Below are 8,979 nucleotides of genomic sequence, written 5' to 3' on the forward strand. Positions count from 1 at the left end.
GGTACCCTGCAATTGGCCAAAATTAGCAAATTCTTTGTTGCCCTCCAGCAAGGTCGATTGGCTGACTTTAAGGGTCAAAGCCTGGAAGAGATCTCCATTGATCCCTACGGTAAGTAGCATGGATCCTCACCCAACTGGTTGTTCCATGGGCTGACAGTCTAAGGGGGACACTGTGACCGGGGATCTCTGTTTATCTCTGTATTTCCAGAACCAATTCCGGTAGCCAGTGATGAGTCTGATGATGAGCCAGAGGTGGAAGCTGGAGCAGTGCATGTGGAGGAGGGAGATGCCAGTGCAACAAAAGTGATGGAGAGGCATGCGGCCATGGCTACTAAAGATGTGTGTCTGTCAAATCCATTGGGTGGCTTGGGCTGGCGGTGGGTTTTTTGGGTGACTGATCTCTTCCCTGTCTTGCATAGGTGATTGCGTGGGTTCTAAAAAGAAACTGTGGAGCAGAAAAGAAGCAGCAGCTGTTGAGAGACACCTGATGCGATTCATCCTCTCCTGCAAGGTGCCCGGCAAAAAGGATTGTGATGCCTGCCTCGTTTCTGAGAAGCAGGCTCTGAAGGCTTGGAACTGGCTGTCGGTCAAGTACTACATAAAAAAATGAATAACTGCTATCAAGCGAAAGTGTATACAGCCTGAATAAAATTTCTATTGGTCCAACCAAGGCGTCTTTGCTATGACCACTTAATGGTTTCACCAAAATTAATAGAAAAGGGTGTTACCACATGGTTAGGAATACCTGACTAGGTCCCGGTGAGGCATAGGGAGTACCCACATGGTTAGGAATACCTGACTAGGTCCCGGTGAGGCATATGGAGTACCCACATGTTTAGGAAAAACTGACTAGGTCCCGGTGAGGCATAATGGTGTACGGTTTCTGTCAGCAAGCTATACCACACATGCGCGCCGGGTGATATGATATAGATACCCGCCAGCATGCACGGGTTGAAGATCAAGCTGTTTGGGCAATGGGAAGCAGGTGTCCCCACGATGGACAATCCAGTCATGGGTCCTGAAAAGGTCACAAAAACAAGTATGTGTGTGAATATATGTGTGTGTGTGTGTATATATATGTGTGTGTGTGTATATATGTGTGTGTGTGTGTGTGTGCTCTTGCAATTCTATCTTTCTGGGGACTTGGGGTGGACAGCAAACCAACACCAGTGGGACATCTAGCACAGTGGGGACCTAAAATGAAGTCCCCATGAGTCAAACCATTGGAGACAAAAGAGGAGGCATGTCCCTGTTACCCCACATAGCAATTGGGCATGTCCCTGAAAATCACATTTCCAAGAGTGTTATGGGTGTTGGTGTGTATGCCGTGCTGAGGGTGTGTGTTTAAGAGATCTCTGACAGAAAAAAAATAAAAATTGTGGTGCAATGGTGCCACTTGTCCATCGGGGGGCACGTGCCCCCCCATGTTTTAATTTCATGGGTGGCTATTTAGAAAAAAAAAATTGGGGTGCAATGGTGCCAGTTGTCCACCGGGGGGGGCGCGTGGCCCCACCTTACGCTCTCCCCATGTTTTAATTTCATTTGTGGCTATTTAGAAAAAAAAATTGGGGTGCAATGGCGCCACTTGTCCACCAGGGGGCACGTGTCCCCCCCATGTTTTAATTTCATGGGTGGCTATTTAGAAAAAAAAAATTGGGGTGCAATGGCGCCACTTGTCCACCGGGGGGGGGCGCGTGTCCCCACCTTACGCTCTCCCCATGTTTTAATTTCATGGGTGGCTATTTGACAAACAAACAAAAAATAAAATGGGGTGCAATGGCGCCATGTGTCCACTGGGGGGCGCCTGGGCGTGTCCCGACCTTACACTCTCCCCATGTTTTCATTTCATGGGGGGATCTATTTTTTCCCAAAAAAATATTTTTGGGGTGCAATGGCGCCACGTGTCCCCCAGGGGGGAGGGGGCACCTGGGTTTTTTGTCCCCCCACCTTACAGTCTCCCCATGTTTTTATTTCATGGGCGGCCTCTTTTTTATTTTTATTTTTTTTCCCAAAAATTTTCTCGGGGTGCTGCTGCACCGGTGCCAGGCGTCCGCCAGGGGGCGCCACCATGCCGGTCGGGCCCGTGCCCCCTCCCCAGCCACCCATTGGCCCCTCAGGCCTCGGGGCGGCGGTCCCGGGAGGCCGACTCCCCTCTGCGGAGGCCCCAATGAGGTCGGATCAGGGTGCCCGCGTCCGGCCGGCGCTTCCAAGGCCTTGGGGAAGAGAGGGGGAAGTCGCCGCTGAAGGTGGCACGCAGCGCCGATGGTGAGTCCCCCGGGGGAATTCCTCCCCCGGATTGTTAGGAGCGGGCAAGAGAGAAGGCTGGGGCGGGGTCTTATTCCACCTGAGGAGGCCAAGGCCGGGCTCCATGAGACCCATGGGGACTCTGCGAGCGAGGTGGCCCGGAGAGGGAACCAGGAGTGCAAGGGAGGTTCTGTGTCTGAGGTTGCCTGGGCAGGGCTCCAGGCGTAAAAGGGCAGAGAGGCCCCTCTGCTATCATGGAAGCCTGCGTGGGCTGAACAGGGCGAATCTTCTCCCTCCCTTTACCAGGAGCGTGAGGGAGTTGCCGTGACGGAGCTGGCCCGAGCAGGGAACCAGAGGGTGACCGTGGTGATAGCCCCCTCCACCAGTGCGGGAGCCCCGTGGGTCTCGCGTTGAGGCTTAATGAGGACGACCCTTCCCTGCGGTGCACTGCCACCTGGTGGCAGACAGGGGAACTGCAACCTCTGGAAGTCCCGATGAGGTTGGGAAAAAGGGCCCGATGCCGGGACCCAGTTCCAGGAGCCTGGGTAAAATCTGCTGGCGCCCCGCAAAAAGTGGCGTGCAGCAGCGACGCCGTGACGTCCAAGGGAATTCCTCGGGCAGATTCATAGGTGGTGAAGAGGTGCGAGAGAGAGAGCCAGGAAGAGATCCATGGGGCACAGCGTGAGTTGGCCCAAAGTTTCACCCGAGTTACCCTTCCGATCGATGGGGCACTCTTTGTCCCAGGTTGATTCTGCTGAAATGGCATGGCTCCAAGAGTGCAAGGGAGGTTCTGTGTCTGAGGTTGCCCGGGCAGGGCTCCAGGCGTAAAAGGGCAGAGAGGCCCCTCTGCTATCATGGAAGCCTGTGTGGGCTGAACAGGGCGAATCTTCTCCATCCCTTTACCAGGAGCGTGAGGGAGTTGCTGTGACGGAGCTGGCCCGAGCAGGGAACCAGAGGGTGACCGGGGTGAGAGCCCCTATGCATGTGTGGTTCCTGGAGCCTGATGAGCTGCCCCAGCATGTCCAGCTTTCTGGTCCCGGACCTATATTTGTGATGGAATGGGCTCAGAAAGGTCGGCCTATTGAGCATTAATGCCTTTGTCCTTCTTAGGTAATGGTCTGTAGGAACCCTGTCACAACAAATATTGCATGCTCTACTACAGCCACAACAGCACTTTGTTGACTGTGGTTGGTAATAACTATTAACTAGAGTGAAGGCAGTGGTGTCACTAGGGGGGTGCAGGCCGCACTGGGTGACACCAAAATAGCAGAGCTGCTATTTTGTTGTCACCCCTCGGATTGTGTCAACGAGCAGAGGTGCAGTGGTGAAGGATGACACGCACTTGTGCTATTGTCCACTCCGTGCCTGGGTAGCATCTTCCCAGCTGTTACAATGCTGAGCAACCTTCTCTGGGATGTCAGCAACTTTCTCTGGGATATCAGCAACCTTCTCTGAGATGTCAGCGACTTTCTCTGGAATGTCAGCGACCTTCTCTGGGATACCAGCAACCTTCTCTGAGATGTCAGCGACTTTCTCTGGAATGTCAGCGACCTTCTCTGGGATGTCAGCAACTTTCTCTGGAATATCAGCAACCTTCTCTGGGATGTCAGAAACCTTCTCTGGGATGTCAGCAACCTTCTCTGGGATGTCAGCGACTTTCTCTGGAATGTCAGTGACCTTCTCTGGGATGTCAGCAACTTTCTCTGACACTACAGTGGGAAACATAATGAACCTTGAGGATTCCTGGTTTGAGAAGGGCTCAGCTGCACTCAACTGAAGTTTTATAATGCAAAGAGTGCTAGAGATTGCATGTGAAGCTGCATGGTAGAAGGCTATAAGCGTCCAAAAGGACCTAGTGGGGTGAAGAGTCTTAAGAGGCCACCATCAAAGACTGTAAGAGACCATCAAAGACTGCACACTTTTTCAGAAATACAGCAGCCCATGACTGCAGGGGAAGAGGAGTATAAGTTCTGGCACAATACAGTTACCCAGTACATGTGACAGAGGCATTGCACCCACGTATCACTGCATAGTAAAAACCAAATGAGTCTGTTAAGTTGCAAGGTAATTGCCTCTCTTCATGCATCACAACCAAAGGCAAGTTCACCAGCAGGTATAAGCTGGTGGAACACAACATTTTCAGAGACTGGAGAAATGAGACAGCACAAGGAAGCCATGGCGGGTAAAGGGGAGGGGTAGGGGGAAGACAGATAATTTGCTCCCTGATACCACTATAAAAAGCAGCTTCTATGAAATGTAGCCCCTGTATGGTTAATACCACAATAGGCACCTTTCATCAATAATAAAACATGAGTTAATAGGTCTCAAGTTTCCATTCTTTTTTGGGAATAGTTACAAAGACTACTCCCAAAGTCCTTATATGGCTTGCAAATCTCTGAAACAGACGCTATTCACATTTACCCTCCAATTCACAAAAGAATGAAAAAATATACATCTCTGCTTATCTTAAAATATCTCCTTACTCAAGCCGAAAGCGCTGTGCAAGATCTAGATCACTCAGCCACACTCATTACATGCTCCTATTCACAGTTACAGTCAGGTGCATAAGTATTGGGACATTGACAGAATTTTCATATTTTGGCCTCTATTCACCACCACAATGGCTTTGAAATGAAACAAACAAGATGTGCTTTAACTGCAGACTTTCAGATTTAATTTGAGGGTAATTACATCCAAATCAGGTGAACGCTGTAAGAATTACAACGGTTTCTATATGTGCCTCCCACTTTTTAAGGGGCCAAAAGTAATGGGACTATCAACTCAAAAGCTATTTCATGGACAGGTGTGGGCTATTCCCTCATTATTTCATTATCAATTAAGCAGGTAAAAGGTCTGGAGTTGATTTTAGGTGTGACATTTGCATTTGGAATCAGTTGCTGTCGACTCTCAATATGAGATCCAAAGAGCTGTCACTATCAGTGAAGCAAGCCATCATTAGGCTGAAAAATCAAAACAAACCCATCAGAGAGATAGCAAAAACATTAGGTGTGGCCAAATCAACTGTTTGGAACATTCTTAAAAAGAAATAACGCACTGGAGAGCTCAGCAACACCAAAAGACCCGGAAGACCACGGAAAACAACTGTGGTGGATGACTGAAGAATTATTTCCCTGGTGAAGAAAAACCCCTTCACAACAGTTGGCCAAATCAAGAACACTCTCCAGGAGGTGTATATGTGTCAAAGTCAACAATCAAGAGAAGACTTCACAAGAGTGAATATAGAGGGTTCACCACAAGATGTAAACCATTTGTGAGCCACCAAAACAGGAAGACCAGATTAGAGTTTGCCAAACAACATCTAAAAAAGCCATTACAGTTCTGGAACAACATCCTATGGACAGATGAGACAAAGATCTCCGCCCCACAGGTCGAAACAAAGGGGGGGATATGTGATAGGATCACTGGTAAAGTGGTCTGTGGCAGGTACATTTGTCCCAGATTCCTGTCTTTTGTGTTTTAAACCCCCAGGAGAAAGTCTGCAGTGTAGCAGGCTTGAGTTTCAGCTTTTTGAAAAGCCGGTTTGGGACCTGGGGGTTGTGGGTGAGAGGAGAGGGAGGGCTCCACCCACGGCCACTCCAGGTTTTGGTTCTCGCAGCCTGGTAACAGGTTGTTAGGGTTTCCACCTGAGAGTGGCCAATATAAGCCTAGTGTGTTGAGGGCTGAGTGTCTCACCTGGGAGAGCAGGCAGGGAGTTTGCTCAGAGACACTTGAAAAACCTATTTGTGAGTACTGTGCTGTGCTTTGTTGCTGGCGATGGCATTAGGCCCTGCCAGGTTCTGGTAGTGAGGGAACTACGTGTGAAGTTAGTGCCCCGACAGGGCTAGGATTTATATTTATGTTTTCTTTATATTTCTGTCATTGTACAATAAAGACTGACGCCGACCAGCTTGTACTTGCATCCAGACTGGTGTGCTGCTTCCCTGCTGCTGTGTGTGTGTGTAAGGAAGGAGTCCTCTACACAGGAGAGGGACCCCCTAACCTAACTGTGTCACACTCACCAGTCACCAAAACCTGAGCCTGTTCACTGCTAGAAATAAATTTGTTTACTCTGTATATTTTCCTGAGTCTCCAATTGCTCTGATAAAGCCTGTATAGCTGTGGCTGGTAGTGAAATGGAGTCCATGACCGATACAAACCATGCCTCTAATTGGCACTGGCACCTTTGGAACATGCATCTAATGGCCTCACTGGTCTTCACCAGAGGTCCATGTAAGAGACTTGGCTTCCACTGCTAAGAGGACACAGGTCAAATAAAATCATGTATTTCTCATGATATGTACTGTATATACTTAGGGCCTGATTCAGACCCGGACGCAAGTGGCCATTCACTCGTCCGCCGTATGAGCGGAAATATTTAAATGCAAGCGCTCGCTCGTATGTTCACTCATACCTAACCTTCCACCCCATATTCTCCCAACCCCTCCTCTAGCTAGCGAACGTTCAAAATAGCGAGCGTCCGTCTCCTCTTTGGTTGCAGGGAACGCTCGCACAAGTCCGTTCCGGAAGTGGCCCTGTCAGTTTTCGATTGCCTGCTATTTCATTCTGCAAACATACTTGAATCGATTACTGGCAATCACTATATTAATTAAATTAATTGTTATTCACATGTTTGCAATCTTGGTTTTTTTTTCAATGTCAATAAACTTTATTCTTGTTAGTGTGTGTCATTTGTTCCGCAGAATACGTACGGTTTTACCAAGGGGATGGTTTTTCTAAATTAAAACTTTGTTTGAATGCTACTATTGTTTTGCGTTTTTTTTTATAGGCAGATTTTACTACTTTAATTTTTATATTTAAATTAGCTTACGCATGTCACTGCATTAAGCCTATCATAACTCACATTATATTTGTGAGGGTGTAGGTCACATGACTCATACAATAACCAATAGAATTGTTCCTGTTAATTTACAAAGTACATTAGCCAATCACATTTTTTCTAGGACCTTTATTAAAATTGTTTTGTGTAAAAAAAATCATTGCCATCATGAGAGCCAACGCTTTCTGTAGGCGGGAGCTACTGGTCCTCACTGAGGTGATGGACGAGCGAATTACGGACCATCCGCCCCCCATCACCAACCTCCGCAAGTGGAGGGCCTACGCGGAGGTGCGCCGCCGCCTGCGTTCCCTCGGCTATTGCCGAAATATAGGGCAGTTGGAACGCAGGTGGTCGGATCTGCGGTGCAGATCACCACGCCTGCTGGCCCTTTTGCGTCGCCGGATTGGGCAAAGTAAGTGTTTCTGTGCATAATTTTTTGTGTTATTTTTTTTTTCCTCATACCTGCATGTGCATGTTTACAGTATAGCCCTGCTAGTTTATTTTGGACATACCTGCGTGTGCATGTTTACAGTATAGCCCTGTTGGTTTATTTTGGACATACCTGCGTGTGCATGTTTACAGTATAGCCCTGTTGGTTTATTTTGGACATACCTGCGTGTGCATGTTTACAGTATAGCCATGTTGGTTTGTTTTTTTTGGCCCAAAAAAAAAAAGAGATTGGTAATTAAAAATGTTTTTCTCCATCATTTAGAGGCAGAGCGGATAGTCAGACGTCGCAGACGTGTGTCTCGTCCCCTATCCCCCACTCCCACCCAAACATCCCCTGCCCACTCTTCCCCAAATTCCCCCTCCACCCCAGACCTTGCCGTCCTTCAGTCCCTTCCCTCTCCTCACATTACCATCTCTCCAACTTCCCCCTCCCCTCAAACCCCCCCTCTCTTTTCCTCACCCTCCATTTCTGGCAACATTAGCCCTCCTCCTTCCATGAGGCACTAGCCCACCTCAGATGAGGAGGAATCGGGGCTCCAGGCCCAGTCAGCAGTGTGACCGGTATGTTTACATTTTTAACCATGTTTTTTTTTTTTTTGTTGAAAATATTTTAATTTGGATGATGTTGTCCTTTTGCCTGTGCAGTTCAAAATAGTAAAGTAGTTTTAAATGTTTTATATATATATATATATATATATATATATATATCTTTGTGAAACAATGCAAATGATGTTTTCCCCTTACTCATATGACACATGTCCAAACACCTTTGCAAAGAAAAATTTATCACCCTTACAATCCAAGGAATTTTGAATATAGGAATACTACAACATATTTGACAAACAAACAATCATTTAATCAGGGAAAAGAGTCAGCAAGAACAGAAGAAAACTTGAAATATCATAACCTCATTAGTAATATAGAAGCAAGAGAAAACAGAAATATTACAACAACAGCACCAAGATACGGCAAAAGAGCAACACCACTGGAGGAGGAAGATGATTACACTGATGAAGATTTTTTAGATCTCCTCTGGGAAACAAAGAAACCACCAGAATTGACTCCCACAATAGCAAAAAAACAACGAACGGAACTTTCTCCAAAAGAAGGGGTGTCCGGGGTGGAAAAAGAAAGAAGAACGTTACAGTAAATGCCATTACGGAAACAGAAGATGATAACATATACAATCTTAGTAAGAGACAGTTGTCGAAACATCAAATCTCTGTATTAAATAAAGGATTAAAATTTGCCCCTCACTCCACCATAGATCAATTTAATGTGTACATTGATACACACAAGTTTATAAGAAAACTATGTATCAAGAAGTTTTTTGCTGAAAAGACACCAAATGAAGAAAATACAACATTGGAACAAAAATATATTCACAGCAATTTTAAACCTCCGTCAAAATTTTTTCCGTCTCATGTTAAAGGCCCTCATATTGAAAG

Source organism: Taudactylus pleione, unplaced genomic scaffold (assembly GCF_031769625.1).
Source record: "Taudactylus pleione unplaced genomic scaffold, aTauple2 ptg000270l, whole genome shotgun sequence".
In the NCBI taxonomy this organism is placed as follows: Eukaryota; Metazoa; Chordata; class Amphibia; order Anura; family Myobatrachidae; genus Taudactylus; species Taudactylus pleione.